This window comes from Cygnus olor, chromosome 15 (assembly GCF_009769625.2).
Source record: "Cygnus olor isolate bCygOlo1 chromosome 15, bCygOlo1.pri.v2, whole genome shotgun sequence".
Classification (NCBI taxonomy): domain Eukaryota; kingdom Metazoa; phylum Chordata; class Aves; order Anseriformes; family Anatidae; genus Cygnus; species Cygnus olor.
In genome coordinates, this window is record NC_049183.1 from 1,252,887 (window position 1) to 1,267,502 (window position 14,616).

Genomic DNA, 14,616 nt, shown 5'->3' on the forward strand with positions numbered 1-14,616 from the left:
CATGTTGTTTGTTAAAGTATTAGAAAAGTGCTGCTCAAGCAACTTCCATTAATCTAGAGGACACAGAAAATATAACCGTCTTGATTTAGTGATTGATTCAATACATAACAGCTCTGTGGCAGGACACATGATTTAAAAAGACTTTACCTATTTTATTATCCTGCTGAGGTGTTGTATTGGAAACATTAGCCCATGCTTCCTCTCTTTTCATGTTGCTGTACTGAAAGGTGAAATATTAACCTTTGTGTCCTGATGGGGATTGTGAATCAGCTGAACATTTATGCTGGGATCCCTACATCTGCTATATGGGTGGAAACTATATACCTTCTGGGGAGGTTCAGACTATGTATTAGGCAAAATTTCTTTACTGTGAGGGTGGTCAAACACTGCGACATGCTTCCTAGCGAGGAGGTTGCTGCCCCATGCCTGTCAGTGGTCAAGAGGCATTTGTATAACACCCTCATTAACATGCTTTCACTTTTGGTGAACTCTGAGGTGCTTAGGCAGTTGGACTTGATGATCTTTGTACGTCCCTTCCAAGTGAACTATTCTATTCTATTCTATTCTATTCTGTTCTGTTCTGTTCTGTTCTGTTCTATTCTATTCTATTCTATTGAGGAGTCTGTTCTTTATCCAGTTATAACTTGTACCTGTTGGTGCAAGCTAAGAAAAATCAAAAAGAATCTAAATAATTGTGTTCATGCAGGTAGTGATATTGGTTATAATATTCCAGTTAATTTGATAGATTTGCCAATATAAACAGTCTTAGAGGAACAGGCCATATTCAATGAAGAATTTAGAGGAAGGCTCAGTGTTGAGATTTATGCCTTTTTTAATTATGTGTCTGAAACAGGTATACGGTACCTGTTTCAATCCTCTTTAGTGCTGCCTATAATCGTGCCCCTATTAAAATGACACTTCTAGGGACTATTTATTTGATAGACTCTCAAGTATTCATTACCTTAATTACCCAGTATAAATTACCCAGGATACTCTATCCTTGTTTGGCTCAAAAATAATTACTTGTTATTATTCAGGTGCTAATCACCAAATCTTAATCTTTTGCTAGTTTATTATGGATTTTTAGAGGAAAAATTAAAGGAGAGTCTTAGATATTGCTGTTCCCTAATTTGTTTCATAACGACAGTGCATCCTTTCTGCCTCTGGAGATCTTCCACAGGTTATGTCAGACTCCAGAGACAAGTAATTTCCTGCGTGCAGTGTTGGAAAGTGACAGGACAAGTATTCCCCTTGCTGTGTGATACTATGTGCTACATATTTTTATTACATCTAAGCCAGGCTTTTATGATTTAGTGTTCAGGGCATAACTTTGACCCTGAAAATAACTATTGGACACAAATGTTCTGAAAAAGTCTGTCAAAGTTGGTGCTAAATTGAGTCAGAATACAGATGTGGTTCTGTGCCATGCTTATACACTTAAAATGAAATTAGCCTGAAGTGCTTCCATTTGAACACAAAAATTCCAGTTTGCCAGTGAAGAATGAAACAAATTTCAAATTAAACGTTAAATAAGTGATGACAAAATATTGATCATTCTAAATGCTCAAGTGCATATCTGATGGACAACATAACCTGATTATTATGGCACTCCAGCCAAATGGGAAAATGGATGAATATGAGATGTGAAGACAGGCCATTGTTTGAATTTCATTGTTTGCCAAATGTGGCAGGACAAATCTCAAAATTAGAGCAAAGGCAAATAACTTTTTGCCATGCTGGATACATCTGCAAATGCCTTTGAATAGTACATGAGACAATGTACACTGACAATTTCACTAATGAACTCCATTGATTCAATGAGCTGTATCTGTTCCTTTGGTTCCCTTATGAATCTGCCGTGCAATAGTGTTTTGCATGTCAAAATGCACCTTTTCTTTTTAGCTGAAGCTTTTGTTTTTTACACCATGAAAACCATTTTGAATCACAGCACCTGTTCTTAATGCTGCACTATTAACTTCTCTGTGGTAGTCAGTCAATCACTGATATTTGTCAATATGTGCATTTGAAATGAGTAGAGCTAGTGTTTAAATATGAGTACTACTTTAATTACATTTTAACTACCAAGCTGTTGGAATCTCTGTTACTAATAACTGCCAGCAAAAATAATTTCAAACTATAAACTCACTTTTGAATTCACTGTGTACCAAGAATTACTTACGTCTGTCACGGTTCCCCAACAAAAGACTCAGTGATAAAACAGATAGTGTTTAAAGTTTAAACTTTCTTTGAATAATTTCCCAAACTGATGTCTTGTATGTTTGCTGGCTGGCAAGAACTACAACTTTCAATCAATTCAAATATAAAATCCTGCAAAATGGAAATGCTCCTGATTATTCCACGGTACATTGAACAATGATGGCAGATCTGGATAGCAAGGTCTTAGTGGACTTGGCGTCCATTCCGGTAATAAATTTACTTTACTTGAGGAAGAGAAAATTCTCATAAATATCACTTGTTTCTAGCAAATTAAATTAAATAGAGTGGGTTTCCTTGGCACCGGCACTTGTGACTGCTGAGGGCTGCAGTAAGAGCAGAAGTGTCCTACACCACACCTGAGCTGCATGTAAGATATCTGTTGCTCTTGTACACGTGCCAAGGCCTAAGAGAGATTGAATATGACTGAAGATGATGGTTCCCCTGCCAACTGCTGCACATTCATGTTTTATAAAGCATTGCCCGTGTCGTGGTCAGGCCCAGAAAATAGACTGAATTCTTATAAACTGTATAGTATGTCATGGCTTTATTGCAATAAGTACCAGACACTGTGAACGAAGCACTTGAAGCTGCAAGTGCATCAGCATCTGTACTCAGCCACTGCTGCAGAAAGGAGATGGAGCTAAATGGGCTCTTGACCTGGATGCGCGCCACATCCTTATATGCCTCTTAGTTTGTGACTGCATAACTTGCTTAAAGAACTGGCTGCTCATCAAATAGCTTGTCTTCTTAGGTGGAACTATTTACTAGATTTCGGTAAACCTGAAAAAGGCTGTAATGTGTGTGGAGCACATGTAGTGTGTTTGGTTAGTGGTGGTGTTGCCTAGTGGTTACACTAATGGTTATAGGAGATCAAAAGAAAAAGTGGAAAGCTCATTAATTTTGGTTTGTCATTATGTAAGAACAGAGCAGTACATCCCTGTATGTGACTATAAAAAAAGTGAAGTGCTGTTCAAATTTAGTCACTGCTGTAGTGCTTTTGTGTGTGTTCACTTGTATGTTCATGTATTGTGTGGGGGTAGTGGGTGCAGGGTCTTATCTCCATCCTTTCCTAATAGTTAATGCTATGACTGTTTTACTAGAGAAAGAGAAGCTTTGCTTTCTTATTTTCCAAACATTTTTTCAAAATAGTTTTTCAAAATACTGTGAAATTATTGGTGGTGTGCTCTTAGACGATGGAAAAGAAAATTAACATTAAAAAATACATGTGAATGTGTATCAGTGTTAGCATATTATCTAAGCTAGATGCAATTTAGCACCTAATTGTTTTGCAAATGTTATGCAGGTTAGGTAGGACTTTGTACTGGGTCTGGCTGGGATGTTAACTCTCCCTGCAGCAGCCCATACAGTGCTGTGCTCTGCACTTGTAGCTAGAACAGAAGTGGTATCACACCAGTGTTGTGTCTGCTGCTGAGCAGTGCTGGCATCGCATCAGGACTCTCTAACCCTCCTAGGGGGTGGGCAAAAAAGTGAGAAAGAAACATCACCAGGGCAGCTGACCTAAACCAACCAAAGGGATATTCCATACCATATGATGTCACACTCAGCAATAAAAGGTGGAAAAAGGAAGAAGAGGGGAGGGGTGGGCTCTCGTTGTGAAAATGTCTGTCCTCCCGAACACTGGCTATGTTCGTTGAGGCCCTGCTTCAAGGACATGGTCAAGCATCGCTCATTTGTGGGAAGTAGAGAGTAATTTCTTTCCTCTGCAGTTCCACATAGCCTTTACTTGTTTTGTTTTGTTTTGTTTTTTCCCTTTCCCCCTCCCTTTTCCCCTTTCCCTTTTTTCCCTTTAGTTAAATTGTTTAATTAATAATAATCTTTCCTTAATAATTATTTTTTTCCCTTTTATTAAATTATTATCTCAACTCGTGAGTTGTTCTTTCCTGTACTTCTTCCTCTCCTCTTCTAAGGAGGGGGAGTGAGAGAGCGGTTGTGGTGTTCAGCTGCCTAGCACGGTAAAACCACCACAGACTTGAAAGCTAAAGCCCAGCGCTAGACTTCCTTCTTTCTGAAAGGAGTCTGTTAGCCCCAGGTGAAAGGCCAGTGAGATGAGGCGACATCTGAGTCCACAGAGATAAGAGAGAAAGGTTAAATAGCTAAAGAAAGAGATTTAGAACATGAGAAAGTGCTTCCTGAGGCTGCTTAGTGCCAGCTTCTAGCCCTGGTTCCCAAGGCTAAGTATTTTGTATGAAGACATCACTGGATAATATGCATAATCACTACTCCTTTGCAGCTGTCAACATTTCTTCAGTTTCAAACACGAATTCTCTTAGATGACCTATTCATGTCTTCTAAGTTTCATTCCTTCAGGGCATACTTCCATGGAGTTATTAAAAAATTTTATTATCTTTCCATGAGGGTGTAACGTTTGAACCTTTAAGTTAGGCCTGGAATTAAGCTCTGTTAGAGAGAATCGTTTTTCCCTTGTCCTTTAATTCTGCTGTTGTAGCAAAGCAAAGAATAGTGCAGACAGTGCCATAAAATTTAAATAGTTAATGTAAAAATGTTTTCCTGACTGCAGCAGGGTAATATCAAAATGTTCTGAATTGTTTATCACTTTCCTAATGAGGAGTATTATAGATATTAAGAGATTCACTAGAGCTAATGTGTCTGAGGTCCATATATTGAAAGTTTCTAATGTTTAATAAATTATCAGCTAGCAAGCAACGGAGGATGATTTTAAAGTTTTTACATTTTTTTTTTCTTTCTTTTTTTGGATTTTCTTTGGATAAGTAATACAAACACATCACAATGTTGCAATTCATGTCAATTCCAGTATGAAATTCATGGTCAGATAGAGAGGCCAGTGCACATTTGGGAAATGTACACAGGCGGCTAGGTTCATTGTCCTCTTGTGTCTGCAGAAAGCAATCAAGAAAACATCTGTGCTTAGATAGAGCTGATTTTCATGGATTGGGTTCAGATGTTGGCAGAAGACCCATGCTTCAAGAGCAGCCAAAAGACGGTTAATTGGCTGTCAGCTCTGGAAGCCTGACCATTAGCTGGGAGACACAATGCTTATTTACAGAGAGTCACAATACCTATTTACAAGGCAAGCAGAAAGTAGGGGAAGTCTGTGAGGAATAGGAATGAAAAGCAACAGGGTAAGTAGCACTGAAATGCTAACATCTTTTTTGCCAAAGGGGGTAAACAGAACAATGCTATCAGCAACAGCCCTTATTACTTCTCCTGTTAAAATTAAACAAAACAGAGAGAAAAAAGACTGTAGCTGTTTGGTGAGGGAGCTTTTTTCTGAAGTTTGTAGCAGTCATTATACTTCAGGAGCAGTGATTGTGCCAGATTTTCTGAAACTGAGCTGCTAAATGACTAAACTATTGACTAGTCTTATTATGGCAGGTGTGTGGCTGCCTTAAAGAGACTTCAGTCTCCTTTAAAAAATAAAAACATGAACAGCAGCAGAGTTTACTGCTTCTTTACAGTCCTGCCACACTCCTTTGTGAGAGAGAAAATAATGTCTTCTTCTTCATTTTTCTCTTGTCCTTGACACAACACTGAGCGTAGAGCCAAATGCTTTATGGGGTGAGTTACATGTGCAAGATCTTCTCAGTAAGCTAGTGCTCATTTGGCAATCAATTCCTCCTCTCTTTATGTAGTGTTTTTAAGGTTCTGTAAAACTTCTGAATTCAAAAAAAAAAAAAAAAAGCAAGGAAAGTGAGGGTTTTTTGTTCTTACTTGTTTTCTTCCTCAAGATTCAGAATAATAAGTATGCTCAAACTGTCTGCAGATATTAAAGTGATGTATGAGAATGGAAGTACAGTATTTAGTAGCTGAAGACGCTGAGTAGTTTTCAGCCTTTTGGAAGAAGAGAAGTAGATTCATTTTCTTTTGGAAAGAGCAAGGCTGCTGCCAGGCCTCACTCAGATGGACTCATCTGAAATTTAGATAGTGGAAAAGAGTCCCATGCCATGCCCTTTGAATTAAAGAAAATCTTGTAACATCTACTGCTTTGGTGTCTGCTGACTCTTGTTACATCATGCTTGCACAGTCATCCACTTCTGGCCCAACTTACGTATTATTTTGTAGCTTGGTGTCTTAAGGGAAAAAGGTTTATGGGCTTTTCGGCTGTCTGTTGACCCCATCTCACTGCAAATTTGGAGCCTATTGGCCATTTTGAACTGAATTTAGCAAAGAATGTTAAATTTTGTTGAAGTGTGGCTGGGTGGAGGAAGAAAACCTTATATATGCCTACAGAGGGTATTCAACTCCTAACAGTGCAATACTTACTAGTTATAATAAAATAGATCCAAATGCTCCCCTTTAAAAGGTACTCCTATACTTTAAGGAAACCTTTTTTTTTCACCATAATTACTTTAAAAAAAAAAAAAGGCACCAAACCCAGTTCCTCCCCCTCCATTAGATTGAAAGCATAGCAACTAATGTCTTTAACATACATTAAGATGACTTATTGTGGACATGCATGCAAGTGTTTCAGTATTTGGTCGACATTTAATATGTGGATTCCTAATCGGCTACAATTTTTAGGCTTTTGTTTCCACCATACTGTTAAACAGTGGCAACAGTGTTGGAAATGCTCCATGAGCTTTCCCCCCCCACCCCCCACAAGCAAGAAGCAATATATTCCTGGGACCTGAAAAAAACAGTTCTCCCTTCAGTTTGACAGAATGCTATCTGCACTAAACTGATATGTTAATTGAGTCTGGCAGCCTCCATTTAATTGTGACTCACTGCAAATGATCGAGTTTGTCAGCTCCTCAGTTGCAGTTCTGTTTTTGTAGTGAGAATAAAAGAAAATACGTGGCATATATAGTTTTACCTTTTTTTTTTCTAAAAAGCTCTGCAATTTTGAATATTTTAAGTTTTATAAGTGTCTTTTTTTCTATCCATTTTGCAGATTTTTGACTCCAATAATTTTAGAATTTCCCTATACAATTCAGTCTCACCACTTATTAGCAGTTATCACTACCATCACAGGTTTAAGTGTATGTAGGAAACAATTAAGCACAGCTAAACTTATCAGGTGCAGTTTTATTACAACAGTGGTGCCAGTAAGTTTCAGTACTGGCCAGTAAAAAGAGCAATGCCTGGGACAGTGAGTAGCTCCAGCATCTGGATCAAATTCATCCTGTTGTAATTCACATGAGGCTGTTGTCGAGTTAGAACAAAAATGAGTGTTATGACTTCTTTCCAAAAAATGTGACAAGATACCACCATGAATCAACTTGATAAGAAATATCCATCCACAAAATCTTCTTAGTCTAAAGAATTGTGGTGGAAAATAGGGAAGTAACACACGCAATTAAAAACTCATGTTACTTGCCTGTAGAAAGTAGTCATTATCTTCTGGTTTGTATTGCACTTCCGATCCAAAAAATTCAGTTAGGCTAAAGTCTTTCTTTCCTAGAATTCAAACGCTTAGTTTAATTGTACCATATCAAAGTGGGTTTTAGTCCAATTTAACTGTCCAAGTTGAGATAGAGAGGGTGGAAGGGAAAACAGGGACAAATGAGAAATGATGCCTGCAAGGTCTTTGCAGAACTAAGATAGATTATTGAGACCAGTGCTAAATCCATTTGGCTGTTACCAATTACTTGCTGACCTAAAGAAATGTTCTCCACCCAATTTGCCAATATAGAATGTTCCTAGATGCTAACACATACAATGGTTTGATTAAATTCTCCAGAAGTATTTAAGCTGTAGAAGTTTCTTTTGAACTTTTGTGAACCAGAGTCATAATACGTACATGAGATTCTGACTGTTGTGTAGCAACTCTTCTTGTAAATACATAATATTCTGTGCTTTTAAAATGCTCTCCTAGCAGAGGAATGGTCAAATCTTACTACAGTAAAATTTGCAAAAGATAGAGGGAGGAGGTTTAACTTGAAAATGAACAGTGTAGAACCAGGTATGTCAAACCATTTCACAGAAATCTGCACTGGTGCAATTCTAAACTCTTGAAAAGAAGGACCTGGTTAGGGTTTCTGCTACAATGGTCAGTGCCTGTGTTACTCCCAGAGTTCTCTCCGGTGACCAGAATGTTTAGAATTTCTATGTGGTGTGTGTTCACATGTTATCATATTATAAAAACGTAGATCCAGGATTCATGAAAAACATAACGCCTCAATCAAAGGACACCTTTAAAATGTTCCAATAATTGGTATTGATGGGCAATACTGGTTCAGTACTATAATGAAAAGCATACTACAGAAACACAAATAAGAGGAAAAGATAGTGAATTTTCTTCATCCATGTAATATATCATCTCACAAATATATTTTTAGTAGGGCTGGTCCCTAATTTCTTATCTGAGATTAAAGATCATTGTTATATTCTGACATCATATCGAGAGGCTGAAGATTCCCTTTTTCCAGGGTAGGAAGATATTGTTAGAGTAACTATGTCTTTATATAGAAAAGAGTTGCGTATACCTTAAATACTGCCAATGATTGATGCTGTAGTTATTTCTATTTTGCTAATGTATAATGCTCTCTGCATTTGCTTTTGCAGGATGAAACTGCATCCATCAGTGGAATGTTATCTTGCCAGCTTCTCCACTATTTTTATTTAGCTAATTCAACCATTGCGTTTCCTAAAAGGATCTAATTAATCATGATGTTTCTAATCTTGGCTCTTATTGAGACCACAGTTAATTAAGTTTACAAATCGACATGGCAAGTTTTGATCCAGACAAATTACCTCAGAGGAGGATTTGTATCAATAAAAATCTCTGGACCAATATGTTGTTGGCTTGTGCAGTTTGTGATAAAGATCTAGCTGGGTAGTCCTCAGTCACGGATTCGTCATAAACGCAGCCGTGCAATGTAAGCCAACTTGCTGAAACTACCTCAGCAAATTAAAAGTTAGAGAATGTCAGGAGCTCTTCTAAGCCGTTTTGCATTGAAAGGCTTACCTTCTAAGGAGTTCAGTACCCCAGCTCCTCCTAAATCAATGGTTCTTCAAAGTCTAGTACGGCACCACTGAAATTAGTGGGAAGAGGACAGGGACACAATCACAGAATGGCTGAGGTTGGAAGGGACCTCTGAATATCATCCAGTCCAACCCACCTGCTGAGCAGGATCACCTAGAGCACGTTGCACAGGATGGCATCCAGGCAGGTTTTGAATATCTCCAGAGGACGCTCCACAACTTCTCTGGGCAATCTGTTCCAGTACTCTGTCACCCTCACAATAAAGAAGTGCCCTCTCATGTTCAGCCAGAACTTTGTGTACTTCTGTTTGTGCCCATTGCCTCTCATCCTGTTGCTGGGCACAACTGAAAAGAGATTGGCTCCAACCTCTTGTCACCCTCCTCTCAAATATTCATACACGTTAATGAGGTCTCCCCTCAGTCTTCTCTTTTCCAGGCTAAACAGGTCCAGTTCTCTCAGCCTTTCCTTGTACGACAGGTGCTCTGGTCTCTAACCATCTTTGTAGCCCTCCTCTGAAATTGCTCCAGTAGTTCTATGTCCCTCTTGTGCTAGGGACCCCAGAACTGGACACAATACTCCAGGTGTGACCTCACCAGGGCTGAGTAGAGAGGGAGGATCACCTCCCTTGACCTGCTAGCAACACTCTTCCAAATGCACCCCAGGATACCATTGGCCTTCTTGGCAGGCTGACATTTTCCTCAGTCTCCCTTTTTCTGCTGTATTTGAAGAAGCCCTTCTTGTTGTTCCTGACATTCCTTGTCAGATCTAATTCCAAACGTACTAACCATGTTTAATTGGAAATGGTTTTTACAGGGGGTCGAGCAGCTATTTACAGCCCTGCTGTTGGGTAGCCATTAAAATGAACATGAAGTAGTTATAAGTAACAATAGGTTCATTTTAGGGGATCAGTCTTCCTCTGGGAGTCTTTAGGCTTCAGCAGTTTCTGAACGGAGACCACCACAGTGGGTGTTGTGGTCTGGCTGCTTGTGGCCCACAGACCATCCAGGAGGGAGCTCCCCAGCTAGGCCGAGGCAGCTGATGTGCCAGAAGGTGCCATTTGCAGCACCAGCGTGCCTCAGGTGCCCTGCCCTGGACTGGGACAGGCTGAGGCAGGGAGTTGGCTGCCCTGACTGGGAAGTTGGTGATCAGGCTGGGTGGCTGTTGGGCTGGAGAGAAACTGAAAGAATCTTCATGGAGACACTGGGGAGATGAGTGCCCAAACCCACATTGCTGGGCAGTGAAGGGGCAGCTGGTGGGCATGCTTGGTATAGAATTGCCCAAGATGGTGGAGGCTGAAGGTTGGTGACAGCCCTTGTGAGGAATGTTGTCTTCTCCTCCAGATCTGTGGCTGCAGAAGAGGCTTAGTGCCCCGTTAGCAGCTAAGGGGTGAAAACTGTCTGGGGAGGCAGCAGAGGGACTTGCACCGGAACAACACATCTGCAGTGGACAGACAGAGAGGGATGGCAGTGGGAGAGACTCCTCTGCGGGGCACAGAGGCCTTGGCCTGCTCCCAGAGTGCTTGTTGAGGGCCCAGGGCTAGGACACTGTGGAGAACCTGCTGGGGTTTTCCCAAATCTGGGGCTCAAACCCCTTCTGTTTATCCCCATCAGTCAGCAGTAGTGCTGGGGAGGCTTGGAGCAGGGTGCCCAGCTGGGGTCTCCTTGGCCTGCTGATGAGGGGAAAGGCCTGGGGAGGACCTGGTGGGTCCTGCAGGTTCTTCACCTGGTTGTGGAGCCTGTGTTGCTGATTGGGGTTTGGCTTCTACAAACGTGAGACCTTCTCTGAGAACCAACGACTGCTGGGGACAGGTGGGATCCACCTGGAAAAGCAAGGGCAAGGGTGCCTTTGCTAGCAGGCTGCCGGCCTGGTGAGGAGAGCTTGAAACTAGGAATGATGGGAGGGAGGTTACAGACCATGAGGTGAGGTAGTGGTGGACAGGGATTGAAAGTGAACAGTGCAGGGTGATGGAACAGGAGAAACCTCAGGAACAGTAAAACAGGGCAGAAAGAGGTCTATCTTGAGTATATGTGCACAAATGCATGAAGCCTAGGAAGCAAGCAGAAGGAACCAGCTTCATGACTGGAATAACGGAGACCTAGTGGGCCAGCTCACTTGACTAGAGTGCTGCAATGGGTGGGTATTAGATTTTAAGGAAAGCAGGCAGGAAAGGTGGGGAGGAGGAGAAGATGCAAAGGGTACACAGAGCTGAGAAGTGTGCCAGGCTGTTGGGAAGCCTGTGGGGCAGCGCCAGAGAAGAGGCCTTGTGGGTTTGGGGTTTGTTAGTCCAGTCCCCAGACTATTCAGTACTTGTGTTTCTAAATTTGCAAGTGAAAGGAATCCTTCAGGTTTTGTGTGAGATAATTGGCAATACAGTGTTAGAAACACATTAACTACACTAAGCATTTGTTGTGGAAAAACAAACCCTTAGACAAACATTTTGCTTGACTGGATCTCTTATTTTTTTCCCTGTGTGATCAATCGTGAATATATTTAGAAGTGTTTTCCCCCCAATATCTGCAGTCTGTACTAATGGTAAAACAGCAATTCATTGGAAGACTCTGCTCTTTGCAGAGGCTAGATGTAGTACTGCAGACTTTTTGTATATTTACTATGCTACTATTTGTTTCATTCCTTTTTTTTTCTTTGGCTTAATTTGAGGCATTTATTAATATTTCTTCTCCACCTTGCTATCTGCTCAGCTCCACCTTGCAGTCTGAGCTCAGCAGATGACTCTAACCTCTGCTTTTAGTTTGCTAAGAATCCCGAACTAACTTAAAGCTATGTTGGTGTTTCTGTGTCTGCAGTAAAAATGTATGTGTGACAGATAGATACAAATCTCTGTTCCTGTTCAATGCAGTTCTAAATAGTCTTTGGTCAAATAATATCCATCCTGCAAAAGGCAGGATGCTTGGTTGATGCTGAACCAGAGCTACATCTTTCAGGCATCTTTGCAAGTTTTATAATGCTGAATGGCTGACATGAGGCCAATGTAGTTTGCTGAATTACATTGCAATTTTCCCAAAGCAATTGATGAGGCAATTCCTTTGGAAGGGAGACCAAGTGGTTGAAAAAGAAAATGTAATGGCCACTGAAATATCATATTGTTTTGCTGATCTTTGGCAGTATTCATGAAAGGGTGAGGAGAAGAATGAACAAACTGAAGCATTTTGTTCTTTGGAGAATCTTAAGAGAAAGATCATGTCCCTTGCCATACTGATTTTCATTTTAATGATAAGTCTTCTAAATATTTTGATTCTTAGCATTTTTATGTAATTTGGCTTCCTTTAATTAAATTTATAAGGAAATTGATGGGAAGCAACTTACAGCATATTACTCTGGTAAAACACTGTGTTTTTTTACACTGCTGTTTGAATCAAGTTGATCCAAAACATTTTTTTTTGCTCCATTTTTTGCTAGTTGTCCAAGAAACTAGAATACTGCGGGTTCACCAAGTTCTCTTCAAACTCTGCTCCAGGAATAATTCCATGTGTAAGTCGTATCTGAGCTTTGAATTTTTATTTATTTTTTTAATATTTTTGTCCTTAAACTGAAGGCGTTTTAGAAAAAACAAAGAATTTAGATATATTGCTTTCTTTTGCTAGTTCTGAAAACACTATCAGGTGGAAATAAATTTGCTTTTATAACATTAGCTATTGTGTTACTTAAGTACAGAGAGACATCCCTACTGCTATATTTTTCAGAGTAATGTGCTATTACTGGAACTAAATTATTCATATAAACAGGATGATTGATCAAACACAAACTACTATAACGTGAGGGCTAGAACAAGGTCAAACTTATTTTACAGGTATATGGAAACTAATAAAATCAGTAAATTACGTATGCAGGCAGATACTTCCACTCATGAATATTGTTGTTTTTATTGTTATATTTTATAGCCTCTTTTTTTCCACCTCTGACTCTACAGAGAAATAGTCTGCAATGTGCATTTATTCATCCTGGCTTGTAAGCATTTTAAAAAGCATTTATTAATGATAATATTAGGCTCAGACCCTTGTTTAGATATACACTCCTATATCATGCAAGAAAAGGCATAAACCTCTTGCAATATCCTGATACATCAAATACGGATTATACTGTTTCAGTGATCTCTGTCCCAACTACAAGCAGTATGTTCTTAGAGGTACATAATTCACAAGATATTTAAAGCCAACTAATAATTATTATGAATTGTTTATCTGGTGAATTTCCCAATCAGTTGTGGTATGTTATATATGAATTTCAAAATTACATGCATTATCGCTCCGAACTGATTACATCTGAATCCCTATCACACATGCAGCAGGAAAGCAAATTCAGTGCTGCAATAAGTGAATCAAAAGGAGTGCAAGTGCAGCTTGCCTGACGAATCACACAGACAACACTGCTTCAGGAATGAAGAATTGAATCATTTGCACTGTTCATAATCAACAGCAGCAAAAATGTGCAAAGAACAGCAAATATGAAAGTGAATGATATGAGTCTTGTATTTGGGATAGATGCAATGTAAATTGCTTCCTGACACTCACATTGGTGGAGACACTGTCTGTTTTGGCTGCATTATTCTTTTGGGTCCTGCCTTACATGCTAGAATAATACAGTTTTATATACAGGTATATAGAGACCACATGCACTTACAGGAGATATTTTCTAATGCATCAAAGAAACATGTCAGTTTGTTAATTAGAGCAGGGCCTGCCTTGCTGCCTCTAGGATGGGAGAATTGGTGATGGCACGCATGGTTTATGCTCAGAGGAGCAAGCTGCTTTTCAAGCTATGCTGGGCAGTTCTATTAATGACCTTAAAGAATGTCAGGGCATGAAGGGTTTGGACTATGAAAGGATGAGATGCTGACACTGACTCTGCTGAGAAAAATATTTGTCTGAGGCTGAGCTGCCCTTACTGGATCATGCTGCTTATTTTCAAATAATGATACGTAGACCCAGGTATGCCAGCACTCCATTGGTGTTGGTGAGTTTGTGCATAGCTGAACTGAGAGTATTTCTGAAGTGATAATGGAGACATCAGTAAATAAATTAGTTGCTTATGGTCCTCCAGCCAGTTGGTGGTAGCAAGTACTCTTGCTTCCAAAACTTTTGTCCAGTCTCTAGACAGTTTCTAAAAATGCCGTCTCTCTCTACCCTTCCCTAGAAAGTAGTAGGTTTGTTTTCTGTTTCCCACGATGCTGCATTCAGCAGTGTTTGGTCTAGTCTTTTATCAGAGGGTTACACCACTGGCCTTTCACTGGTGGGAATGCCATACTTCTCATTGCTGTGCCGTTTGCCAAAATCCTGCTTGAGCTGGAGGTCCTGGAAGCATAACCCTGGCAAAACAGGGAGTGCTATCTTCTGGAAATTTAAACTTGGGAGACCTGTAATGAACTACCCTGGAAAGACACCAAAAGGAAGGCTAATGATGCCAGTTGTGTATCTTGGTTCACGTGATTTAATGGTTGAGTGTATGGGAAATCTCCA

At 39.9% G+C, this 14,616-nt stretch overlaps 1 long non-coding RNA gene across 1 annotated transcript in view; it reads left to right on the top strand.

Annotated features, from left to right (window-relative positions):
- Positions 1–5,071: 5,071 nt before the first annotated feature.
- Positions 5,072–14,616, top strand: part of LOC121078660 — a 73,766-nt gene continuing 64,221 nt past the window's right edge. The window contains exons 1-2 of the long non-coding RNA XR_005824682.1: positions 5,072–5,339; positions 12,560–12,631. This is a non-coding gene — a long non-coding RNA (uncharacterized LOC121078660). The remainder of the gene's footprint in view (positions 5,340–12,559; positions 12,632–14,616) is intronic.